The following is a 27,817-nucleotide window of genomic DNA, read 5'->3' on the forward strand; positions in this document are numbered from 1 at the left end:
AATATTTAGTACTTTCCTCCATTAATGCACATATCCGGTTCCATGCCAATATTCATATCTTATTCTTGTGGCCGTGTCTGGTAAAATAAGAAGAATGACACAAATTTTATTGAGCCCACAATATGTCTAAAGTATTGTTCTCAAATCTCTCTGTGTATTTTCTCATAGAGTCCTCACAAAACTATTTGTTATATATTATTATTACATTTTACACATGAGGAACTCAGAAAAAGATTAAGTGATCTACCACAGTCATGCAGCTTGTCAAGTGGTGGAGCCACATTCAAACTCAAGCTTCAAAGCCCAAGCCATAAGGAACATACTTTGCTTCTATGTATTCACAAGTAAATATACATAGGGGCAGTAGAACGTTTTAAATGCATATACTTAAAACTAATGGCAATTTTATACTACACAGTTTCATTCAGTTGTTTAATTCCTCCTTGCTAGTAGTTGAAAGTTGCATGTCCCTAGAAATGCTGTGTAATGATTTACTGTCATGGAACTCTGCTTGACATACATAATAGGGATATAAATATGTTGCCTAACCTACTATTTTTAATACTGAAATTTGCTTAAAATAAACTTCTAACCTTGTACATTTTCATTATTATATTAACCTGAGGAAAAATTCTTTGTAAAGATATTTAATTAAAATCCTTATACTAGACAGTATTATTCCATTCTTACATAGCTATAAAGAAATACCTGAGACTGGGTAATTTATAAAGAAAAGAGGTTTAATTGGTTCATGGTTACATAGGCTATACAGGAAGCATAATGCTGGCGTCTGCTTGGCTTCTGGGGGGGCCTCAAGAAGCTTCCAATCATGGCAGAAGGCAAAGGGGAGCAGATACTTCACATGGCTGGAGCAGGAGGAAGAGAGAGTGGAGGTGCCACACACTTTTAAACAATCAGATCTTGTGAGAACTTATATTGCGTGAACAGCACTAAGGGGATGGTGCTAAAGCATTCATGAGAACCGCGCCCCCCCGCCCCACAATTCAATCACTTTCCATCAGGCCCCACCTCCAACACTGAGGATTACAATTCGACATGACATTTGGAGGGGACACAGTTACAAATCGTATCACAGACCATATTTAGATAATAGGCAAAAACAGAAATTATGAACTCTAAAAATTAGTTTCAGTATCAATTCTTTTATGTGATGGGGTTCACTTTTAAGTTATTTTCATTGAGGCATAATCTGAGTTTTAAAAATGTAAACATGCATGCAACCACTTACATATGAATTCCATCATCCAAGTAGGTTCCTTTGTGCCTATTCCCAGGCAATCCCCTACGCATCCTCCAGAAGTAATCACATCCTGGTGTCAATTACTGTGGATTAGTTTTGTCTGTTCTAACATGGAGTCACACAGCAGGCACTCTTTTGTGTATTTAATGTCTTGGTGTTATGTTGAAGAATCAGTAAGTACTATAGCAGGAGTCATGAACTACACACAGGTTGTAGGCCAAATTCTGTCATTTGCCTTCTTTTGTAAATAAGTTTTATTGAAACACAGCCAAACTCATTCCTTGACATATTTTCGGTGGTTTCTTGTACATTTCAACAGGAGAGTTAGTATGTGAGACAGAGATCATTGGTCTGCAAAGTTTAAAGTATTTATTTATTATCTGTGTCTTTACAGAAAAGTTTCCAAATCCCTATAACGACCAAAACACAAGAGTGCTGAGAGAAGTACTGGCAGATACAACTTGAACCTGATTATGGTCCTTGCCTGCTAGCATTTTTCACTTTATCCCAAAGGCACCTGGAAGTTTCTGATGGATTTTAAGTGCAAAGATGAGGCTTTGTTTCACTAAGCATGTTTTGAGACTCATTAATGTTGTTCCTTATATCACTAACTAGTTTCTTTTTATTGCTGAATAGTGTTCCATTATATGAGTATATTATTCTTTGTCAATTGATATCTGGATTGCTTCACCATTTTTACTATCGTAAATAACCCTACTGTGAGCATTCCTGTATAAAATGATTTTGTGGACATATATTTTCATTATTTCAGTAAATACCGAGCAATGGAATTGCTGCATTATAGGATGCGTATATGTGTAACTTTATAAGAAATTTCTAAGTCATTTTACAAAGTGGCTTCACCATTTTACACCTTTATCAACAATACATGAAAGCTCCACATTATTTCTAAAATGTGATGGTAGTGTCAGTATTTAATTTTACTAATTCTGGTGAATGTGTAGTGGTACCTTATTAGAGTTTTTATTTATATTTTATTGATATCTGATGATGCTGAACACATTTTAATGTGTTCATTGGCTGTTTGTACATATTATTTTGTGAAGTGTCTGGTCATGTCTTTTACTCATTTTCTTTATTAATAAAGAAAATGAGTAAAGAAAATTTCTTTATTAATAAAACCTAAAATATTTACTAGGTTTTATTTACTTGCAATTAGTATTATTTGTTTTAAATTTTAGTTTTTTAATTGGAAATTGTCAAATTATAGTTGTATATATTTACAGGGTACAAAGCAACGTCATAATTTATGAATACAATGTAGAAAAATTAAATCAAGCTAATTAATATATTCATCACTTAAAATATTTATCTTTTTTGTGGTGACGATATTTGAAATTTACTCTCAGCAATTTTGAAATGTAGAATATATTATTAGTTATGATATCACGCTGTGTAATATATCTCAAAGTAAAAAAAAAATACTTATTTTTCCTGTCTAATGAAGTTTTTCTACCCTTTCACCATCATCTCCTTATCCCCCTCACCCCGTAGTCTCTGATAACAAAAAATTTGCTCTGCTTCTTTGAGTTCAATTGTTTCAGATTCTACATGTAAGTGAGAATATGCAGTATAGTGTTTGTATTTCTGTGCCTGGCCTATGTCACTTCGCATAATGTTCTCCAATTCTAACCATATTGTCACAAATGACAAAATATTTTTCTTTTTTAAGGCTAAATGGTATTCCATTGCATATATATATAACATTTTCTTTTTCCATTCATTTGTTGATGGATACTTAGGTTGATCCCACAACTTGGCTGTTGTAAATAGTGCTGCAATAAATAAGGGTGTGCAAATATCTCTTCAACATACTAATTTTAAGTCTTTTGCATAAATACTCAGAAATGAAAGTGCTAGATTATATGGTAATTCTATTTTTAGTGTTTTTGTGGAGCTTCCATATAATTTTCCATAATGGCTGTCCAGTCATACATTGTTTAGTGATGGGGATATGTTATGACAAATGTATTGGTAGATGATTCTGTCATTGTGTAGACATCACAGAGTGTACTTACAAAAACCTTGATAGTACAGCCGACTTCACACTTGGCTATGTGGTACAGCCTATTGTTCCTAGCTATAAACCAATACAGCATGTTACTGTACTGAATACTGTGGACAATTGTAACACGATGGAAAGTGTTTGTGTATCTAAATAACCTAAACAGCAATGATACAGTAAACATATGGTATATAAGATAAAAAACAGGATACATCTACATAGGGCACTCACCATAAATTGAGTTTGCAGGACTGAAAGTTGCTCTCGGTGTCAGTGAGTGATGAGAGAGTGTGAAGGTTTAGAACATTATTGTCCACTGCTGTACACTTTATACACACTAACTTATGCTAATCTAAATTTATATTAAAATTTTCTTTCTTCAATCATACATTAACCTTAGCTCGCTATAAATTTTTACTGTATAAACTTTTAATTTTGATCATCCTTTTGACTGCTTTGTAATGACATGGTTCAAAACACAAATCATACAGCTGTACAAAAATATTTCTGTCTTCATAATCTTATTCTGCAAGCTTTTGTCTATTTTAAATTTATTGTATTTTTAAAAATTTACTTTCTAAATGTTTTGTTAAAAACTAAGACATAAACACACACACATTAGGTTAATCCTCCACATGGTTAGGATTATTAAGATGTCACTAGGCGATTGGAATTTTTCAGCTTTATTATAATCATACAGGAACTTTACCACATATGCTGTCTGTAGTTGACTGAAACATCATCATGCAGTGCACGACTGTGCTAATTTATGTTCCCAACAGTGTAAAAGGGTTCACTTTTCTCCACATCCTCACTAATACTTATCTGTCTTTTTGATAATAGCCATTCTGACGGGTGTGAGGTGATATCTTACTGTGGTTTTCATTTGCATTTCCCTAATGATTAACAATTTTGAACATTTTTTCATATATCTGTTGGCCATATCTTCTTTTGAAAAGTCTATTCATATCCTTTTCTCATTTTTAAATTAGAATAATTATTTTCTTTCTACAGAGTAATTTGAGTTTTTAAATATATTTTGAATATTAACCCCTCAACAAATATGTGACTTGCAAATATGTTCTCCCAATCCATAGGCTGTCCCTTCACTCTGTTGTTTTCCCTGTTGTGCAGAAACTTTTTATTTGAGTTTTTTATTTTTATGTAATCCCATTTGTCTATTTTTACTTTTTTTTTTTGTCTGCGCTTTGGGGGTCAAATCTAAGAAAGTCATAACTTATTTGTTTTTCCTTATGTTCTTTTAGTAGTCTCACAGTTTCAGGTCTTACGTTTAAGTCTAATCCATTTTGAGTTGATTTTTGTATATGGTGTGAGATAAGAGTCCGATCTAATTCTTCTGCATGTGGATATTCAGTTTTCAAACAACATTTACTGAAGAAACTGTCCTTTTTTCATTGTGTTTTCTTGGCACTTTGGCAAAAATCAATTGACTAGGCATGCATAGGCTCATCTTTGGACTCTCGACTCTGTTCCATTGGTCAATGGGTCTATTTTTATGCCACTACCATGCTGCTTTAATTCCTATCTGTTTATGGTGTAGTTTGAAGTCAGTTAGTGTGATGTCCCCAGCTTTGTTCTTTTTTCCTTACCTGTTTGGGTTTTTTTGGTGGTTCCATATGAATTTTAGAGTTTTTTTTTATTTCTGTGAAAAATAACATTAAAATTTTAATAGGAATTGCATTGAATCTGTAGATTGCTTCAGGTGGTATGAACATTTTAACAATATTAATTCTTCCAATGTATAAACATGGGATGTCTGTTCATTCAAATTGTCTATTTATTCTCAAGTTATATAAAGTCTTTATACATTCTAGATACAAATCCCTTGTCAAATGTGTGTATCACAAATATATTCATCCAACCTATGGCTTAAAAATTTAGTTTTTAAATGGTGTTTTTGATAAACTTTTGAATTTCATGAAATATAGTTTACAAATGTTTTCCTTTATTCTTATTACTTTTCTTTATATCATCTAAGAGGTTGTGAAGATATTCTCTCTCTAGCTCTCTCTCTCTCGTGTGTGTGTGTGTGTGTGTGTGTGTGTGATTTAGGAGTGTTATAATTTTAGCTTTCACATTTAGTTTGATAGCCCATATGAAATAATTTTTGTGCAGGGTTTATGAGATATAGGTCTAGCTTTTTTTTTTTCCAGTTTATATATTAAGATTTCTATTTGTTGAAAAGATTTTTCTTTCTCTGTTAAGCTACTTTGGTGTATTTGTTGAAAAGGCCATATAAGCATTTCCTTATTTTTGTTCTCCTGAGCTCTTCACTTATTCTTATATTAATATTGTACTGCTAAAACTGCTGTAGCTTATCATAAGCCTTAAAGTCAGGTATTGTAAACCTTTTACTTTTGTTCTTTCTCAAGATAAGTTTGGCTATTGTGAATCTTCTGCATTACCATATAAACTTTAAAATCAACTTGTCAGTTTCTACAAAAAAGCTGCCAAGAACACACAATGGAAAAAGGACAATATTGTCAATAAATGGTGTTGGAAAACCTGGATATCCATATGCAAAAGAATGGAATTGGACCCTCATCTCACACTATATACAAAAATTAACTCAAAATGAATTAAAGACTTAATAGACAGCATTGAACCTATATGTCAATTTGGTAATTGATATCTTAATAATATTGAGTTTTCTGTTTTAGATACATGGCACATCATTTAACTAAGGTGTTTAATTTTTCTCAGCAATGTTTTGTTGCCGTCAGGTTAGTACTTTTACTAATTTTAATTAAATTTATTATTATTAGATTTTGATTATTCTGATTTTTAGTTTGTCTATTTTTCTCATACATAAAACATGACTTATTTTTGTTTATTGACCTTTTATTATACAGTCTTGTAAATTTACTCATTAGTTCTAGTAGTTTTCTTAATTTTTAAGATTTCTTAGTAGTCCATGTACATTATCATGTTATCTGTGAATAAAGACGGTTTTATATTTTCCTTGTGCCTCCAGATGATTTTACTTTGTTTTCTTTCTATTCACATTGGCTTGGACCTCCAGTACAATTTGTGTTGCGGGAAGTCAGGTACTCTGAACGGAGGGACTGGCTGAAGCCATGGCAGAAGAACATAAATTGTGAAGATTTCATGGACATTTATTAGTTCCCCAAATTAATACTTTTATAATTTCTTACACCTGTCTTTACTGCAATCTCTGAGCATAAATTGTGATGATTTCATGGACATTTATCACTTCCCCAATCAATATTCTTGTGATTTCCTATGCCTGTCTTTACTTTAATCTCTTAATCCCATCATCTTCACAAGTGAGGAGGATGTATGTCACCTCAAGACCCTGTGATGATTGCGTTAACTGCACAAATTGTTTGTAGAGCATGTGTGTTTGAACAATATCAAATCTGGGCACCTTAACAGGATAACAGCGATGTTCGGGGAACAAGGGAGATAACTTTAAAGTCTGGCTGCCTGTGGGCCGGGCAGAACAGAGCCATATTTCTCTTCTTTCAAAAGCAAATAGGAAAAATATCACTGAATTCTTTTTCTCAGCAAGGAACAGCCCTGAGAAAGAGAATGCGTGCCTAGTGGTAGGCCTCTAAAATGGCTGCTGTGGGGACGTCTGTCTTTTACGGTTGTAGATAAGGGATGAAATAAGCCCCAGTCTCCCATAGCGCTCCTAGGCTTATTAGGACGAGGAAATTCCCACCTAATAAATTTTGGTCAGACCAGTTGTCTGCTCTCAAACCCTGTCTCCTGATAAGATGTTATCAATGACAATGCGTGCCTGAAACTTCATTAGCAATTTTAATTTCGCCCTGGTCCTGTGATCTCACTCTGCCTCCATTTGCCTTGTGATATTCTATTACCTTGTGAAGCACGTGATCTCTGTGACCCACACCCTATTCATACACTCCCTCCCTTTTGAAAATCACTAATAAAAACTTGCTGGTTTTGTGGCTTAGGGGGCATCACGGAACCTGCTGACATGTGATGTCTCCCCCAGACATCCAGCTTTAAAATTTCTCTCTTTTTTACTCTTTCCCTTTATTTCTCAGACCGGCCGACACTTAGGGAAAATAGAAAAAACCTATGTGAATTATCAGGGGCAGGTTCCCCTGATAATTTTGACTGAAGTAGAGTGGATATTCTTGACTTGGTTCCAATTTTAAAGAAGAAACATTCAGTTTCTCACCAATAAGTATAATAATTGTAGCTTTCTAAATAAATGCTCTGTATCAGTTTAAGGAAGTATTCTATTCCTTGGTTGCTGAGCTTTCATAAATAAGAATTGAATTATGTTAAATATTTTTTGATTATGTGATGAACATATAATTTTGCCTTTTTAATGTAAAACACTGGATTAAATTAATTTTCAAAATGATTGCCTAATTTTGCATATTGGGATACAATCTAGACAATCATGATTCTTTTGGTTTATTGCTGGATTCAGTTTGCAAATGTTTTGTTAAGTGTTTTTGGCTATGTTCATGAGGGGTATTTATTTTCTTGCCATGTGCTTTTCCTGGCTGAGGTATGAGTTAGGTTACCTCATAAAATGATTTGGGAAATGTCCCCATCTCCTTTATATCACAAAACATTTTGCACAATATTAGCAGTATATTGTCCTTAAATTTTGCTAGAATTTAACAGTGTAGTCTTTTTTTGACTGAATTTTCTTTATGAGAAGTATATTTTAACTACAAATTAAAATTTTTAACAAATATAGAACTATATAGGGCTATTCAGATTTTCCGTTTATTTTGCCTAAGTATTGATAAATTAGTGTCTTCTAAGGAATTTGTCCACTTCATTAAAATTCTAAAATGTATTGGCGTAAATTTGTTTATAATATTCTCTTATGTTCCCTTTAAGGTCTCCAGTATCTGTAGCTTTGTCCTGTCTCTCTTTCTTCCATTGTTGACATGAGCAGTCTGTATTTTTTTTTCCTATTTTTTTCTTAATAAGTCCATCTAAGTGCATATTAATTATATTGTGGCTGTCAAAACACCAACTTTAGATTTTATTAATTTTTTTCTGAACTGTTTTTTAAAAATTTTATTGATTTCCAATACTATCTTCTATACTTCTTTTCTTCTACTTACTTTGAGATCAATTTACTCTACTTTTCTACATTCTTAAGATGAATATTTTTTGGTCACTTATTTTAAATCCTTCTTCCTTGCTAATATATGCATCAAAAGCTATAAATTTTCCTGTAATTATATCCCACAAATTTTGATATATGGTGTTATTATTATTTAGTTTAAAATATTTTCTAATTTTGCCATGATTAATTCTTTGACTCATGGATTATTTTTAAGTGTGCTCTTTAACTTAAAATTATTTGGGAATTTCTCAAATATTTCTATTAAATTGGGGATTGCTCAAGTTTTACTTTGTTATTGATTTTTAATTTGTTCCTGTTTTAAGGAATATATTCTTTATGATCTCAGATCATTAAAATGAATTTAGACTTTTTAATGGCCTGGCATCTAGTTTTTCTTGGTAAACATTCCATGTATACTTGAAAAGAATTCCATGGAGATTGTAGTTTTTAAGTATAATTTACCATAGCTATATATCTATATATATCAATTTGGTTATATTGGTTGATAGTGTTTACATTTTCTCTATCCTTGCTGATTTTCTTTCTACTCCTAAATCAGTTACTATTGAGAGAATTATCAATAGAAAAGTTAAAATTTCCTGCAATTTTTGGGAATTTTATATATTTTCTTAGGATCAGTCAGCTTCTGTTTTATGTATTTTGAAAATCTGTCATTTGGTGCAAGCATATTTATGTCTTCTTAATAAAATGACTTTTTATTACTATAAAATGTTCCTCGTTATCTCTGGTAATACTTCTTATCTTGAAGTCTTTGTCTGATACTAACATAGGCACTCAAGACTTGATTTAAGTGTTTGCATGTTATATTTTGTCCATTATTTCATTTTTACTATTTGTGCTTTTATACTTACATGTATCTCTTGTAAACAGTATGCAAATAATGTTACTTTATTTTATCCAGTCTGACAATTTCTGTCTTTTAATTAGTGTGTTTAGTCCATTTATGTTTAATGTAATTGCTAATCTGGCTAGGTTTAACTTGCTATTTCATTTCTAGTTGTTCAATTTGGGTTTTGTTCTCTTTCCTCCTCTCATGCTGCCTTGTTTTGTATTAGCTGAGTATTTTAAAAATACTCAATTGTATCTATTTACTTTATTGGCTAAATATGCTAAATTCCTTTATTGTATCATCTCAGTAGCTTCTTTTGGCACTATTATATGTATTCTTAATTTATTTTAGTCTACCATAAATATGTGACAGTATAGTTTCATTGTTTTTATACATTTTACTTCTACATATGATATAAATAATGTAACATATTTTGTTTTCACTTTGCTTAAACAGTCAATTAACTTTTAATAAGTATTTTCTATATATTCTTCTCTATTTATGCATTAACTTCTCTGGTTTTTTTAGCCAAAAATCTTCCATCAATTTTACCTGTAATGTAATCTTCCTGGTGATACAATCAATAATTTTCTTCCCTCTCTACATGTGTAGTAACTTTTTGTTATTGCTGAACATTGTGGTTGCTACATTGTTGAGAATCTGAGTTTTGTAATCTTAATTTAAAAAGTGTTAAATTTTATCATGACAGTTAATTACTGGTACATCAGCTTTAACTTTTCACTCTTGTTTTTCAACTTTGTTAGGATGGGTCTAGAGTAGTGTTTACTTCTAAGGTATAACCTGTGTGGCTTTCAATAGACTATCTAGGATATTAGGTGAGGTCTCTCAACTCTGGCTTGTAAGAGCTCCTATGTATCCTAACATTGCTCAACGTCTTAAATATATGTTTAGCTTACAGACCTCAAATTATTTTCTGCCAGGCCTTGTGGATTCTTGCTGTATGCATGCAAAACCTAATATTTAACAAAAGACTTATAGAGATCCCTAAGAAGAATTTTAGAACTGCTTCCCTGCATAATTTTCTTATCTCTGGCACCATGCCCTATAATATTCAGCTGCCTAAGTAGTCTCATCCTCAACTCTCTGCCTCTTCATTTCACTGAAATTTCCATACTCTGCTTGGGCTTTATCTCTTTGGATGATGGTTTAGAAAATATTCTCAACTGAATGGAGTAGTCACTGGGCTCACTTGTTTCTATTTTGCAAAGATCAACATCCTGTGCTATCGGTTGTACCAAAACTAAAAACAATTGCCTTATATGTTTTGTGCAGCTTTACATTTGTGTATGGCAAGAAGGTCATGACCTCAGTTGCTCTGTTATGATTAAAGCTGAAAATCAAGCTAAAATGTTTTTGAAAAAAATCAGTTGCAGACCACAAGATCTTTCTCCCAATGCAATACAGTAAGTATTCACTTACTGTCAATAGATTCATAGAAAGTGCAACTTTAAGCAAAACAGTGTATAATGATACCAATTTTAACATAGGCTAATATTATATATATAAGTTAAGGTGAGGAGAGGGGCTAAGCTAGAAGCAGTAAACAATTAATTCAAAGAATGACAGATAGCAATAAGTTAATGACCTACATATCTGGATATGGAGATGGACAAAAAGTGGGTGGAATGGGATGGGGATGATTAGATTCTGAGAACATATTTTAGATAGAGATGAAAGTGAAGGTCTTTCTAAAAAAGGAGAAATTTTAACTGAGATATGAACAATGAAAAGGAACTCATCCTGCAGAGAAAAGGGTGAAGAACACTCTTGGTAGAGAAAACAGCATGTCCAAATGTTAGGAAGAGAGAAATGTTTGGCACATATGAGAAAATATGCTTAACAAGAGTAAGGAAGAAGTCAATAAGATTGGCGAAATCTATAATTTCAGATCAAATTATGTTATGTCAATTTTAAAAATATTTTTCAAATCACACTAAAGAAACTTAGAAGGGTTTTAATCAGATGCCTGCAGGATTTATTAACATCTTAAAGAATTACTTCTGCCACTCTGTGGAAAGCAAGCTACAGAAAAGTCAGAAGAGAAAAAATAGAAAGAGTATTTTGAAGCTATTTAAAAATTGATAGGGGCTGGGCACAATGGCTTATGCTTATAATCCCAGCACTTTGGGAGGCCAAGGAGAGAGAATTGCTTGAAGCCAGGGGTTGGAGACCAGCCTGGGCAACACAGTGAGACCCTGTCTCTATAATAAATAAATAGATGATGGAGCAGATAGATAGCGAGCATGGTGGCACATACCTGTAGTCTCAGCTACTTGGGAGACGGAGGCAGGAGGATCGCTTAAACCCAGGAATTCCGGGCTCCAGTAAGCTATGATCACAGAACTTCACTCCAACCTGGGCTACAGAGTGAGACTCTGTCTCAAATAAAAACAAGGGAGATAGATTATAATTTCATGTCTATTTTAGATAACTGATAACATGTATTGGTGGATTATGGGAAACAAGTAAATCCATAGTGATTTCTAGCTGTAAGTACTTGGATGCATTGTGACTGTTTAGGGATATGGAAAATCTTTGGGACAGAGGAGGTTTGAAGTAACAGGGCAGAAAATCAGGGGCTTAGTTTTGAGCCAAAATTTTTCCAATTGTAATCTTCATTTTATCATTTTAGTTTGAAAGTTGAATCTTTTTTGATAACTTTGGTATAATCAAAGTTATTGATAATTGAATGAAATTATTTTTAAGATTTCTTTTTTATGGTGCCAATTTTAAATAGTTTTATTTAACACATTGCATTTTCCACTTACAATACAGTGTTTATAAAGTGCAATGTTATTTCCTTCCCCTGTGCATATGTTCCATATTCAGGTATTGAGAATGCCCAGTAACTTACTATAGCAGCTTAACTTTTTAAAACTGCCACAGAATTTGCTACAAATTTAGGTCCTTCAAATGTTTTAAATGTGTGGAACAATGCTACATCTATACTTGGGTTGGCTTAGTCAACGTCTTCAATGGTGGGCCCTGAGGAAGCACCACTAGAGGGAGGAGCTCCACCACCAGGGAATCCCTCAGGCATTCCCCCTGGCATGCCTCCTGCACTCTGGTACAGCTTGGTGATGATGGGGTTGCAAACTTCCTCCAGCTCTTTCTGCTGATGTTCAAATTCTTCCTTCTTGGCAGTCCGATTCTTATTGTGCCAGTTGATAATTTCATTACACCTGTCCAGAATCTTCTGTTTGTCCTCATCGTTAATCTTGCCTTAAAGTTTCTCATCTTTGACAGTTGCTTTCATGTTGAATGCATAGGACTCAAGTGAATTCTTGGATGACACCTTGCCCCTCTGCTTCTCATGTTCAGCTTTGTACTTCTCAGCTTCCTGGACCATACGTTCAATGTCTTCCTTGCTCAAACGGCCCTTGTTATTAGTGATAGTAATTTTATTCTCTTTTCCTGTATTCTTGTTCACAGCAGAGACACTGAGGATACCATTGGCATCAATGTCAAAAGTGACTTCAATCTCAGGAACACCTCGGGGTTCAGGAGGTACGCCTGTGAATTCAAACTTGCCAAGCAGGTTGTTATCCTTGGACATGGCATGCTCACCTTCATAAACCTGAATTAGCACACCAGGCTGGTTGTCAGAATAGGTAGTGAAGGTCTGTGTCTGCTTGGTAGGAATGGTGGTATTACGGTTGATGAGGATGGTCATGACTCCACTAGCAGTTTCAATACCAAGGGAAAGAGGAGTGACATCCAAGAGCAGCAAATCTTGAACATTTTCAGACTTGTCTCCAGACAGGATGGCTGCCTGGACAGCCATAAGCAACAGCTTCATCAGGGCTGATGCTCTTATTCAGTTCTTTTCCATTGAAGAAGTCTTGGAGAAGCTTCTGAATCTTGGGGATACTAATAGAACCACCAACCAGGACAATATCATGAATTTGTGACTTGTCTGGTTTGGCATCTTGAAGGGCTTTCTCTACTGGGTCCAGGGTGTCACAGAACAGGTCAGCATTCAGTTCTTCAAATTGGGCACAGGTAATGGAGGTATAGAAGTCGATTCCTTCATAGAGAGAATCGATCTCAATACTGGCCTGGGTGCTGGAAGAGAGAGTACGCTTAGCACGTTCACAAGCAGTATGGAGGCATCTTACAGCTCTCTTGCTCTCACTGATGTCCTTCTTATGCTTGCGCTTGAACTCAGCAATAAAATGGTTGACCATTCAGTTGTCAAAATCTTCTCCACCCAAGTGGGTGTCTCCGGCTGTAGACTTGACCTCAGAGATTCCATCCTCAATAGTGAGGATTGACACATCGAAAGTGCAACCTCCCAGGTCAAAGATAAGCACGTTTCTTTCCACTCCAACCTTTTTGTCTGAGCTTTTGTAAGCAATAGCAGCAACAGTTGACTCATTAATAATTCTAAGTACATTGAGACCAGCAATAGTTCCAGCATCTTTGATAGCCTGAGGCTGAGAGTCACTAAAGTAAGCTGGCACTGTGACCACAGCATTGGTAACAGTCTTCCCAAGGTAGGCTTCTGCAATTTCCTTCATCTTTGTCAGAACAATAGAGGATATCTCCTCTGGATAGAAGCTTTTGGTCTCTCCCTTGTATTCTACTTGGACCTTGGGTCTGCCAGCATCATTCACCACTATGAAGGGCCAATGCTTCATATCAGACTGGACAACAGCATCATCAAATCTGCATCCAATCAGACGTTTGGCATCAAAAACTGTGTTAGTGGGGTTCATTGCAACTTGATTCTTTGCGGCATCACCGATCAACTGTTTAGTGTCCGTAAAGGCGACATAGCTTGGAGTGGTTCGGTTTCCCTGATCATTGGCAATTATCTCTACTTTTCCATGCTGGAAAACACCCACATAAGAGTAGGTGGTGTCAAGATCAATACCAACTGCAGGTCCCTTGGACATGGTTGCTGGCGTGTAGCCCCAGCTCCGATAGAGAAGAAAGCCACAGGAACCCAAGAGCTGCAGGCGAATTCAGTGAGCTAGGATTTCTTAATATATATGTGATAATGTTTTCACTTTGATAATTGACTTTTATAATGACTTGAGTAGTCTTTAATTGTCTTTCATTTAAAACTTTTGTTCTTTTAAAAAAGCACCAAGTCTATGCTACTAACAAAAATTTCCTTTTACCATGTAGACTACTTGGGATGAAAATAACTTTTCATAATTACTATCATGAAGGCAGGAGAGTGGAAAGTTGCCAGATACTGCAGCAAGGTATAAAGATGAATTCTTCAAATGAGGAAGCAAACTTTATCAAGTGGTTGAATTTCTTAGATCACCCTGTTGGACATAATTTCTTATAAACAAATTGTGCAATCAATGTCATGTTCATGCAAAGAGTCTTTTAACTTAAAATTCATTACAGATAACACTTTCAAAAAGAAGTTCTGTAGTCTTGCATACTATTTACCACACCGTATTTACTGCACTTAGCTTCATTATGGACGAAAGAACAATAGTAAACCATCAATAACTGAGACAATGATCATATTCATTGGTGATGAGTCAAACAGGTTATACTTATTTTTTAAAATAAAAACATTTGTAATTTTTTCCCTATGTTTTTAAAACAGTTTAACAATAGCAATTCTGTTATTTTAGCTTTAATTTTTTGTACCAACAGTTAATTTGCTCATGCCCAAAGATTTATATTTATAAAAAATGTTCTGCCATGCAAATTTTAAGAGATTTTTGAATTGTTGACAATACTCAGCACAGTCACGTCTCTCATAAATCCACCCAAACTTAGGAACCAATTTTCAGTGCAACTCATGAAGACAAAGAATAGCCATTGTAAACACATTGTTGAAAATCATTTAAAAAATCATTTAATTTTTTTGCATTTAATATTTTTTCAGCTTTCTTAAGATATAATTAACAAAAATTGTATATATTCAAGTTGTGTTATGTGAGGTTTTGATACATGTATACATAGTAAAATAATTACCACAATTAAGCTAATTATACTATACATAGTAAAATAATTACCACAATCAAGCTAATTCATGTATTTATTATCACACATAATTCTTTTTCTTGGTGTGATGAGAATACTTAGGATCTACTCTCTTAGAAAATTTCAGGTATATAATACATTATTATTAACCATAGTTGCCATGCTATACATTAGGGCTCCAGAACTTATTCATTTCATAACTTCAAGTTATAAAAGTCACTATAAAAGTTTGTACCTTTTGCAAGTTTGTACCTTTTGATGAACATATTCCCATTTTCCTCAGTCCCCTGCACCTGGAAACCACCCTTCTAAACTGTTGATATGAGTTCACCTTTTTTTAGATTCCACATGTAAGTGAGATCATGCAGTGCTTGTGTTTCTGTGTCTGGCTTATTTCACTTAGCATAAAGTCTTCCAAGTTCATTCATGTTGTCATAAATAGATTTCCTTTTTTAAGGCTTAATAATATTCCATTGTATATATATTCCATACGTATGTGTGTATATATATATATTTCATCTGAATTTCATCTGATGACTTATACTTAGGTTGTTTCCAAATCTTGCCAATTGTGTTGCAGCGAAATGGGAATCCAGATGCATCTTTGAGATGGTTTTGTTTCCTTTGGATATATGTTCAGAAGCCAGAAGTGAGATTGCTGGATCATATGAGTTTTATTTTTAATTTTTTGAGGGATTCATATACTGTGTTCCATTATTACCGTATAATTTACATGTCCACTGACAATGTACATGGGTTTCCTTTACTCCTCATCTTTGTCAACACTTATCTTTTGACTTCTTGGTAATAGCCATCCTAACAGGTGTGAGTTGATAGCTCATTGTGGTTTTGATTGACATTACCCTTATGATTAGTGATGCTGAACACTTTTAAAAATATCTGTTTGCCATTTGTATGTCCTTTTTAGAAAAATATTTATTCAGATCCTTTTCCCACAGATTTTTCAATCTGTGCCTTGTTTTATTTTTCATTATTGAGTTGTATGAGTTCTTTTTGTATTTTGGATATTAACTCCTTATGGATACATGACTTACAAATATTTTCTCTCATTCCATAGTTTGCCTTTTGATTTTGCTGATTATTTCCTCTGCTATGAAGAAACATTTTTGTTTCATGCAGTGCAATTGTTTTATTTTTGCTTTTGCTGCTTGTAGAAAAATTATTGTAGAGACCAATGAATATCAAAGAACTTTTGCTCTTTTTTTTTTTTTAAGGAGCTTCTCAGTTTTAGGTATTGCATTTAAGTCTTTGATTGATTTTAAGTTGATTTTTGTGTGTGGTTTAAGAGAAGGGTTCAGTTTCATTTATTTTGTTTTTGCATGTTGATATCCAGTGTTTAGAAAAACCATTTACTAAAGAGACTGTCTTTTCCTCATCTTGTATTCTTAGTCTTTTGTCACAAATTAGTTGACCATACCTGTGTGGGTTTATTTCTGGGGTACATGTGCAGAACGTGCAGGTTTGTTACATAGGTATACGTGTGTTTGCTGCACCCATCAGCCATCACCTACGTTAGATATTTCTCCTAATACTATCCCTCCCTTAGCGCCCCACCCCCTGACAGGTCCTGGTATGTGATGTTCCTCTCCCCGTGTCTATGTGTTCTCACTGTTCAACTCCCACTTATGAGTGAGAACATGCAGTCTTTGGTTTTCCGTTCTTGTGTTAGTTTGATGAGATTGACGGTTTCCAGCTTCATCTATGTCCCTGAAAAGGACATGAACTCATCCTTTTTTATGGCTGCATAGTATTCCATGGTATATATGTGCCACATTTTCTTTATCCAGTCTATCATTGATGGGATTTTGGGTTGGTTCCAAGTCTTTGCAATTGTGAATAGTGCTTCAATAAATATACATGTGCATGTGTCTTTATAGCAGAATGATTTATAATCCTTTGGGTGTATACTCAGTAATGGGATTGCTGGGTCAAATGGTATTTCTGGTTCTCGATCCTTGAGGAATCGCCACACTGTCTTCCACTGTGGTTGCACTAATTTACATTCCCACCAACAGTATAAAAGCATTCCTACTTCTCCACATCCTCTCCAGCATCTGTTGTTTCCTGACTTTTTAATGATCACCATTCTAACTGGCATGAGATGGTATCTCATTGTTGTTTTGATTTGTTTTCTCTAATGACCAGTGATGATGAGCTTTTTTTCATATGTTTGTTGGCTGCATCAATGTCTTCTTTTGAGAAGTGTCTGTTCATATCCTTTGCCCACTTTTTGATGGGTTTGTTTGTTTGTTTTTCCTTGTAAATTTGTTTAAGTTCCTTGTAGATTCTGGATATTAGCCCTTTGTCAGATGGGTAGATTGCAACAATTTTCTCCCATTCTGTAGGTTGCCTGTTCACTCTGATGATAGTTTCTTTTGCTGTGCAGAAGCTCTTTCATTTAATTAGACCCCATTTGTCAATTTTGGCTTTTGTTGCCATTGCTTTTGGTGTTTTAGTCATGAAGTCTGCCCATGCCTAGGTCCTGAATTGTGTTGCCTAGGTTTTCTTCAAGGGTTTTTATGGTTTTGGATCTTATGTTTTAAGTCTTTAATCCATCTTGAGTTAATTTTTGTATAAGGTGTAAGGAAGGGGTCCAGTTTCAGCTTTCTGCATACAGCTAGGCAGTTTTCCCAACACCATTTATTAAATAGGGAGTCATTTCCCCACTGCTTGTTTTGTCAGGTTTGTCAAAGATCAGATAATTGTAGATGCGTGGTGTTATTTCTGAGGTCTCTGTTCTGTTCCATTGGTCTATATATCTGTTTTGGTACCAGTACCGTGTTGTTTTGGTTATTGTAGCCTTGTAGTATAGTTTGAAGGCAGGTAGCAAGATGCCTGCAGCTTTGTTTCTTTTGCTTAGGATTGTCTTGGGTACATGGGCTCTTTTTTGGTTCCATATGAAATTTTAAGTAGTTTTTGCTAATTCTGTGAAGAAAGTCAGTGGTAGCTTGATGGGAATAGCATTGAGTCTATAAATTACTTTGGGCAGTATGGCCATTTTCATGATATTGATTCTTCCTATCCATAAGCATGGAATGTTTTGATTATTCTAGCCGTTTAATATAATTTGAAATCTGGAGATGCCTGCAGTTTCGTTCTTCTTACTCAAGACTACATTAGCTATTTAGGGTCTTTTGTAGTTCTATATGAATTTTAGGGTAGTTTTTTTTTTATTTTTGTGAAAAATTCATTGGAATTTTGATGAGATTTGCACTGAATTTGTAGGTCACTTCAGGTAGAATGGATAATTTGGCAATATTGATTCCATTTATTTATGTTTTGTTTAATTATCAGACTTTTATAATTTTCAGTGTAACAGATCTTCCACTTCCTTGGCTAAATGTATTCTTAGATATTTTATTCTTTTTGATGCCTTTGGAAATAGGATTGTTTTCTTAATTTCTGTTTTGAGTAGTTGTTAGAGTATTAAAATTCTGACTTTTATGTTGATTTTTCATGCTGTAACTGAATTCATTTATTAGTTTTAACAGTTTTTTGTGGAGTTTTTGTGCATATAATGTACTCTCAAGGAGAAATAACTTTACTTCTTTCATTCTTTTATTTATCCCTCTGACTCTTTAATTGCGTGCCTTTTGTTTCTTTTTCTTGCTGAATTGCTCTGGCTAGGACTTCCACAATTATATTGAATAGCAGTGGAAAGAGTGGGCATTCTTATCTTGTTTCTGATCTTAATGGAAAAGCTTATAGTGGGCTTGTGGTATATGCCCTTTAGTATGTTGAGGAACGTTCCTTTTATACCTAATTTGTGGAGAGTTTTTATTATTAAAGGATGTTGAATATTATGAAATGCTTTTTCTGCATCTATTGAGATGCTGATATTATTTTTGTCCTTCATTTTGTTAATGTGTTGTATCACATTAATTGAATGCATATGTTGAACCATCCCTACATCACAAGGATAAATCCCACTTTATCATGGTGTATGATTCTTTTAATATTATTTTATTTTAGATTTGTTAGTATTTGGGGAGGAGATACTTGCATTTGTGTTGATCAGGGATATTGGATTGAATTTTCTTTTCTTGTAGTGTTCTTGCCTGGCTTTGGTATCAAGGTAATGCTGGCCTCATAAGATGATCTTGAAAATTTTTCTCCTCTTCAGTTTTTTGGAAGAGGTTGAGAAGTATTGGTATTAGTTTTTTTTTTTTTTAATGTTTGGTAGAATTTACCAGTGAATGGTATTGCCTAGGTTTTCTTCTAGGGTTTTTATGGTTTTAGGTCTAACATTTAAGTCTTTAATCCATCTTGAATTGATTTTTGTATAAGGTGTAAGGAAGGGATCCAGTTTCAGCTTTCTACATATGGCTAGCCAGTTTTCCCAGCACCATTTATTAAATAGGGAATCCTTTCCCCATTTCTTGTTTTTGTCAGGTTTGTCAAAGATCAGATATTTGTAGATATGCCATTCAGGACATAGGCATGGGCAAGGACTTCATGTCTAAAACACCAAAAGCAATGGCAACAAAAGCCAAAATTGACAAATGGGATCTAATTAAACTAAAGAGCTTCTGCACAGCAAAGCAAACTACCATCAGAGTGAACAGGCAACCTACAAAATGGGAGAAAATTTTTGCAACCTACTCATCTGACAAAGGGCTAATATCCAGAATCTACAATGAACTCCAACAAATTTACAAGAAAAAAACAAACAACCCCATCAAAAAGTGGGCGAAGGACATGAACAGACACTTCTCAAAAGAAGACATTTATGCAGCCAAAAAACACATGAAAAAATGCTCACCATCACTGGCCATCAGAGAAATGCAAATCAAAACCACAATGAGATACCATCTCACACCAGTTAGAATGGCAATCATTAAAAAGTCATTAAACAACAGGTGCTGGAGAGGATGTGGAGAAATAGGAACACTTTTACACTGTTGGTGGGACTGTAAACTAGTTCAACCCTTGTGGAAGTCAGTGTGGCGATTCCTCAGGGTTCTAGATCTAGAAATTCCATTTGACCCAGCCATCCCATTACTGGGTATATACCCAAAGGACTATAAATCATGCTGCTATAAAGACACATGCACACGTATGTTTATTGTGGCATTATTCACAATAGCAAAGACTTGGAACCAACCCAAATGTCCAACAATGATAGACTGGATTAAGAAAATGTGGCACATATACACCATGGAATACTATGCAGCCATAAAAAATGATGAGTTCACGTCCTTTGTAGGGACATGGATGAAATTGGAAATCATCATTCTCAGTAAACTATCGCAAGAACAAAAAACCAAACACCACATATTCTCACTCATAGGTGGGAATTGAACAGTGAGAACACATGGACACAGGAAGGGGAACATCACACTTCGGGGACTGTTGTGGGGTGGGGGGAGGGGGGAGGGATAGCATTGGGAGATATAGCTAATGCTAGATGACGAGTTGGTGGGTGCAGCGCACCAGCATGGCACATGTGTACATATGTAACTTACCTGCACGTTGCGCACATGTACCATAGAGCCTAAAGTATAATAATAATAATAAGAAGAATAATAATAAAAAGAAAAAAAAAAAGAATTTACCAGTGAAGCTATCAAGTCCTGGACTTTTCCTTAATAATAGATTTTTTTTAAAACTACTGATTTAATCTTCTTACTCATTGGTCTATTCAGATTTTCTATTTCTTCATGATCCCATTTTGGTAGGCTGTATGTTTCTAAGATTTAATCCATTAAGTCTTTTAGATTACCCAATTTGTTGGTATATAATCATTCATGATAGTCTCTTAAGATCTCTTGTATTTCTCTGATATCAATTGTAATGTCTCCTCTTTCATTTTTAATGTCACTTAATTAAATTTTCTTTTTTTTAGTCTAGTTAGATTTATCTATATGGTATATCTTTTCAAAAAAAATGTTAGTTTTGTTGACCTTTCCATTGGATTTTCTCACCTCTGTTTCGTTTTTTGTGGTTTCCTTCCTTTTACTGATTATGAGTTTAGTTTGTTCTTCTTTTTGTAGTTCCTTAAGATATAATATTTTATTGTTTATTTAAGACCTTTCTTTTTTTTGATGTGTTTTCTGTGATGAAATTTCCTCTTCACACTGCTTTTGCTACATCTCATAAGTTTTGGTATGTATGTTTCCATTTTGTTTTGTCTGAAGATATGTTTATATTTCTCCTTTAACCTATTGGTTGTTCAAGAGAGTATTGTTTGATTTGCATATATTTGTAAGTTTTCCAGTTTCCTTCTATTATTGATTTATAGTTTCATGCCATTGTGTTTGAAAAAGATACTTGATATTATTCCAATCTTCTTAAAAATTTTAAGACTTGTTTTGTGGCCTAACATATTATTATCCTGGGGAATGTTCCATGTACTCCTGTGAGAAATGTGTATTCTGCTGCTCTTGGATAAAATGTTGTATGCATATATGTCTGTTAGGTTCATTTGGTCTAAACTGTTGTCCAAGTCCAATATATCCTTGTTTTTGTATGATAGCTATACATTATTGAAAATGAGGTATTGAAATCATTTATTATTATTGTACTGCTGTCAATTTCTCCTTCAAGTTCTGATAATATTTGCTTTATATATTTAGGTGCTCCAACATTGAATGCATATATATTTATCATTGCTGTATCTTCTTAATGAATTAACTTCTTTATCATTATATAATTATTTTCTTTGTCTCTGGCTCTAGTAGGAGTGCAGAGACATAGTCTGCATGAAGTTTCATTCACTGAGATCAGCATTGGCAAAGGTTACAGGTCCCAGGCTGTGGATGTATGCAGCAGAGAGTGTTGTTGGAATATTTGGTGGCAAAGCCTGCTGGGATCCTCTTGATATCCTTTTCTCCCACAGAGGAAATTGTGGCCAAGAGTTTCTCTCTTAGCATGTCTCAAGCTCACTCCTGGGTGCGCTTTAAGTGGCAGTAGTGCCAGTGTCTGATGTATAGCACCCATGGAGCAGCCTTGGAGCTGAGGTCTGGATTATAAGTACACATAAAGGGACTTCAGGATCCGAGGTGGCAGTTGCACCACTCCCTAGGGTACAAGTACACCTGCTGCAGTGTTGGTAATGGTGTGCAAGGCACAGGTGCTTGTGTAACAGCTGGAAAGCTGGGGTTCAGGGTGCAGGCAATGTGCAGCACTTCGTTAACACTAATGTCCAAGACACAGGTATTTATGGCACAGTCATAGAGACAGGGTCTGGAGCACAGGCATGTACAGACTAACTACTTTTTTAGGTCTGCAGTGTAGATGTGTCTGCTGGAGAGGCATCTATGTTGTCTGTGGTGCAGGTTTTCACAGAGTGGTTGTGGAGCTGGAGTCTAGCTTGCAGATACGTGTGGAGTGACAGTGGCTCTAGAGTCTAGGGTATGGGCTCATGTGTTGTGCTGGTGGCTTTAATTTCCAAGGTGTGGGTGCTTGTAGTGTGGCCACAGAGCTGGGATTGGAGCATGGGAATTTGTGCAGCATCCATGTTTCCAGGGTCTGAGGTATGTGCAGGGTTGGTAGAGGTGAAGGCCCTTTTTCTAGGATGGCACAACAGCAGCTCCTTCTAGGTGGCAGGGAGCACAGAAACATCTTCCACTTTTGGGGTTCTGTGACAGTGATGGCTGCTGGTTGTCTCAGTGATGAAAGCTCTTGATGTCCTCTGAGGAGGAGGCTGCTAGCATCTTTGTTGCTGAACACTATGGGGATCTTTACTGTGAAAGCTATAAGGAGTGCATGGCTGAAACGGGCTGTTGAGGTCCTCAGTGGCAGTCTTCTAGGGCCTTCCACATAATAGGCCACTGGGGACTGTGGTGGCACATGCTGCATGTTCATATGGAGGATTATGACAGCCACCATCTTTTTTCTTCATTCTTAGACATCTCCAGATATCTCAAGTATGCTAATTGCTGATCTTCCAGCAAATCTTTTTATGCAGTTACTCTCCATTTTTTACTCCCCTGTGTTATAGCAGGTTATTAATTAGACTCTTGATCCCTCTCTGGGCTATTTTTATTGGTGCATGACTGTCTAATTTTTTGTGTGTAGTATCTGGGCTAGTATCTTCTACTCTGTTATCTTATTAACATCAACCTTACATTTAATCAGTAATTTAAAGGAGAAGACAAACTAAACATTTTGCGTGGCCCATTTTACTGTACCAGTCTTTACATAAATTCATTTTTCTTGAATTTACCTTGGAATAAACAATTCAATTGCTCCATCAAATGTATTAATGCAATTTTGTTTAGTTACTTCATTCATATTTTAGCCTAATGCTAAATAGCTAAACAGCCTTTTGTTTTAAAAATTTTTCAAACCTAAACTTTTTTATATTTTAAAATCAACCATTGTTTTTTTCTCAAGTTCTCTGATGAGGTTTTGCTGTACTTGTTGTGGGGTAAATTTTCGTGGAGGAAGCGCACTGGATCAAGAACTGAGGGATTGATCCTAGCTTTGACTTGTGGTTACAGAATTGTTTGATCTTGGGTAAGTCACTGAAATGTATTCAACCCCAGTTTCCTCATCTGAAAAAGGCAATCATATCTAAAAAGACATTCTGCTTAAAATTATACAGATTCATGCTACCATATTCTGCACACTGTTACATTGGGCCAAATGTATCTAACTACTTAAAAGACTATAGGTCTTGTATATGATGCAAGACAACTTTTTAGGACTGGGAAGTGAACCATGTGAAAATAAATATTGGTTGAATTGCTTTGTTTCTATTTAATATTAAACTATAATGACACATTGTTCCATATAATATTATTGCTACAGTCTGAATGTTTGTGTCTCCCCAGATTTATATGTTGAAGTCCTAGTCCCCAACGTCATGGTATTTTGAATTGAGGCTTTTGGGAGGTAATTAGGTCATGAGGGTAGGACCCTTATGAATGGGATTAGTACTCTTAAAAGAATATACAGGAGAGCCGGGCACAGTGGCTCACGCCTATAATCCCAGCACTTTGGGAGGCTGAGGCAGGAGGATCACGAGGTCAGGAGATGGAGACCATCCTGGCTAACATGGTGAAACCCTGTCTCTACTAAAAATACAAAAAAAATTAGCCGGGCATGGTGGTGGGTGCCTGTAATCCCAGCTACCCGGGAGGCTGAGGCAGGAGAATGGTGTGAACCCGGGGGCGGAGCTTGCAGTGAGTGGAGATCGCACCACTGCACTCCAGCTTGGGTGACAGACGACAGAGCGAGACTCCGTCTAAAAAAAAAAAAAAAGAGTATACAGGAGAGACACAATCTTTCTCTCTTTCTATAATGTGAGGATACAGCAGATGGTTACCCTCTGTAGGCCGGGAAGAGAGCCCTCACCAAGAACCGAATTGGCTGGGACCTTGATCTTGGACTTCCAAGCTCCTAGAACTGTGAGAAATAAATGCCTGTTGTGGTAAGCTACCCACTCTATATGGCACTTGTTGTAGCAACTCATGCTGACTAAAATAATTATCTATAAAACATCAGAATAACTATGATAGAAAAAAAGACCTGTGATAATTTAAATAGAAATTATTTATTTATATTAGAAATGCAATAAAACTGGCTTCTACAGAATGTTCTAAGTTTGTATAGTACTCTTTTCTTATTAGGTGGGACATAAAATAATTACTGTCTTATTCTGTACCTTTTGCTCCTGTCATTATTGGCAAGAGACATTTTAACGTTAAAGGTGAGATAACCAATCCTCCAATGCACAGCTAGCTTTCCTCACTTGACTCTTTTGATAGCCTTAGATGAATCAATTAAGTAAGAACATTTGCTAATTTAGCTTCAAGAGTATAGGCTTGTTAAAAAGGGGAAAAAGGAAGTGAAATCATGAGCTAGTGTCTTTTTGCAGTGACTTGAAATACTAGATTAAAACAAAGTAAAAGTTATTTCACTTACATAATTGTTTTAAGTTAATTAGTTTGGCATCACTGCCTTGTATTTTTTTCCAGGAGAAGAATTTATTCATTCCATAAATAATTATTTATTAGACACAGTATAAGATATGACTTGACTAGGCTCTTAGAATAAAATTTATAAACCTATGCTCATTCTTATTTAACAGAGGAGATTTATTTCAGCACTCTCTTAAGAAGTCAGGGCTTGCAGCATTCTCTGAGGAACAAGGGAGCAGTGATGGCCTGCATAAGTCGCCTTGGCAGCACTGATCATCTCTTGTCATAGCTCTAAGGAAAGAATGTGCAATCACTCTGAGCGCTTGTCTCTGAGTAGTTTTGCCTCCTGGCAAGAGAATACAAGGCCCTTGTCAGTAACAGTGATAACTCCAATAGCAGACGCTGAGAAAAGTAGGGCGGAACACCTCTATGACTTCTAACTAGAAGTTCCATACTATGTTTAATAATGGCTGCAAGCCTTGTCTGATTTGGGATAAAAAAAGCTCCAGAAGGTGGCAAAGATTTCAGATCTCTTTAGGCCTTTGTTTTCAGGTTGAGAGTGCTGCCTACTGTTTAGGGGCCTGTGTCTGTAAAGAAAAGTAAAAGAGATGTCTCTCTCTTTATCTCTCTCAACTTAACTCTTCTAATGGTTCCAGTGTGTGACTCACCCATTCATCCATGAAACAGATGTACAAGGTACATTAGCATACATTAGGCACCCATTCCAGAAACCTTGACATGTTAACATCCAATAAAAATATGGGTTGCCACAGTGCTGTTCTATCCTGTGTGGTCTGCAGGCAGCAATGAACTTTGAAGATATCTGCCTTCTGGTTTAACCTAATACCTAGAGATGATACAAATCTCATTTTTGTTTGTTATATTTTGGTGTTGTAGGTGGGTTGAAAATAGATTTTAGAGAATATTTGAAGAGTCCCAAATATATCTAATATTTTTAAAGGTCTCATTCTGTGAAAGGAATCCTTTTCACTATTTAAATAGAATTCTTTGGAGGAAGAATAGAGGTGTGACCTAAAGCCTGGCTTGCTGAGAAGTACTCTTCAAAACTATTCTTGGATTCACCAAGTTTTGCAGTAAAAATAATGTGTGCATGTGTGTGTGTGTGTGTGTGTGTGTGTGTGTGTAGGAATAGGGCATGTAACCTTCTGTAACCTTCCTTTCACGAAGGGTCAAGATGAGCCTCTTATGTCTGGTGGAATCCCCTCTGTGCAGGTGGCCTCTGGAGCAGTGATATTTTTTCCAGGGGAACTTTGGAGTGTTGTGATGGGCCTTACTAGTCTGGGGGCGTATTGCACCCAATTCTCCTTCTTTGAATTGTCATTTCCAAACAGATATTTTCTTTTTCTTTGCCAGGGAAGTCCAGGTTGTGTGGTGCCTGAAGCTTATGCAATTTTGGGAGCCCTTCTTATGGAAAAAGTAAGTAAAATTGTGAATACAAAAATACCTAATCATATAAAGTAGTTACAATACACTGTAAATTTTAAAACCTGATAAATACTACAAATATCACAAATCTCAGAAAAATTAGACATTTACAGTCTTTGTTTGTCCTACTTCTGTGACCTCATGGTCTCTGACCACCTCTTTATGTAGCAATGATTCATGTAGTTATTTTTCTGAGAGAATAAAAAGTCAATCTTTTCTGTAATATGGTCAATTTAATTATTTTTAATTATTGATAATTTTTAAAAGTGTATATTGTTGTTATTACTTGTTATTGGTGATACCATGTACCTTCTTGGGATTTTTGTCAAATTTGGGAAAACCGCTATCAAGAGTCTTTCACATACACATTTTAAGATCTAGAATTTCCTGCAGATAATCTGGATACATCATTTCAAACTTTCTGTCTTCTCTACTAGGTTTCGTTGCTATCCTCAAACCTTGCTCACCCTACATAATCCAGCTCCATGTATCAGAGTGTCATTTCGGAGGGAGGATCCCTGAAAACTATTTCTATACCAGAATTGTTGGCACTAATTAAACTATACTTGGAAGTAATGGCAAACCATATAAATATATATTCCACTGAAAATTTCTATCTTTAAATCAACTGCCTCCTATTCCTAGATTCTCATGGCTACTGCAACAGCATCTTATAAGGAGAGTTGTGACAGAGAGGAAGTGGAAATCAGTGTTGCTCTTAGAACTGGAAAACTAGGGTCTCTACTCTAGGCCCTGGATTTTAGAGAGCCTCTCTTGAGTCCTTCCCCATCCATGCCACTCCCCACAGGTTAAGGAGTCTGGAGGGCCATGGGATATGTCCACTTAGAGCCAGTGCCTAACCCCACTCTTACCCCCTGCACTCCTTACCACCATGATCCAGATATCTGGGAACCTAGAACTTCCTGCCCTGCATAGCCTCAAGCCTATTTCCAAGGAATCACTGAGCATCTCCAGCCATATCCTGTCATTCTTCACTCCTGCTGTACAACTCCTTAGACCTGTAGAAGTCTGGGGTGGGGCATTTGCAGGAATGGAGGTGGATAGAGTACAGATGGAGTGCAGATGGAGGTAGTTAGAGTGACATACATGCCCAAGACCTTTACCCAGTAAGATGGAGTCTGTAGTATTAAGGGAGGTGGGCTGCAGGATGGAGACCTTCATCTACATTTTTTCACAAGTCCCACAAATATTAGAAGTGAATCTTATTGGACAGAAATAACAGGGCTATGAACCACTTGAGGTA

At 35.5% G+C, this 27,817-nt stretch overlaps 1 long non-coding RNA gene and 1 pseudogene across 2 annotated transcripts in view; one reads left to right on the forward strand and one right to left on the reverse strand.

The window, feature by feature from the left end:
- Window positions 1–27,817, forward strand: part of LOC129060386 (uncharacterized) — a 226,064-nt gene that overhangs the window by 181,560 nt on the left and 16,687 nt on the right. For both annotated transcript variants that reach the window (XR_010140872.1, XR_010140873.1), the window contains exon 3: window positions 26,482–26,544. This is a non-coding gene — a long non-coding RNA (uncharacterized LOC129060386). The remainder of the gene's footprint in view (window positions 1–26,481; window positions 26,545–27,817) is intronic.
- Window positions 11,980–14,176, reverse strand: LOC100444609 (heat shock cognate 71 kDa protein-like; annotated as a pseudogene).

Source organism: Pongo abelii, chromosome 6, assembly GCF_028885655.2.
Source record: "Pongo abelii isolate AG06213 chromosome 6, NHGRI_mPonAbe1-v2.0_pri, whole genome shotgun sequence".
Taxonomy (NCBI): Eukaryota; Metazoa; Chordata; class Mammalia; order Primates; family Hominidae; genus Pongo; species Pongo abelii.